Genomic DNA, 283 nt, shown 5'->3' with positions numbered 1-283 from the left:
TGTAGAAGTGTTTAGAATGAACAATGTGATATGAATGGACACAAAAATCACCCAAAAATGTTAAGAATTGAAGATTTCTAGGTTGACCACGAGTAGAGAGTAGAGGGAAGAAGATGAGGTTCTGAAAAATGCAATTTTCCCTCAAATACCTGCTTGGAGTAATCAGTTACTCATTCTGAGTAATCGGTTACTCTAATTTAAAATTTTAAAATTGACAAACAGCAGGTTTGAGTAACCGGTTACTCAAAGTGGGTAATCGGTTACTGACTCTAGAAAAACCATT

Source organism: Lupinus angustifolius, chromosome LG05, assembly GCF_001865875.1.
Source record: "Lupinus angustifolius cultivar Tanjil chromosome LG05, LupAngTanjil_v1.0, whole genome shotgun sequence".
Lineage (NCBI taxonomy): Eukaryota > Viridiplantae > Streptophyta > Magnoliopsida > Fabales > Fabaceae > Lupinus > Lupinus angustifolius.
This window is presented reverse-complemented; position numbering follows the sequence as displayed.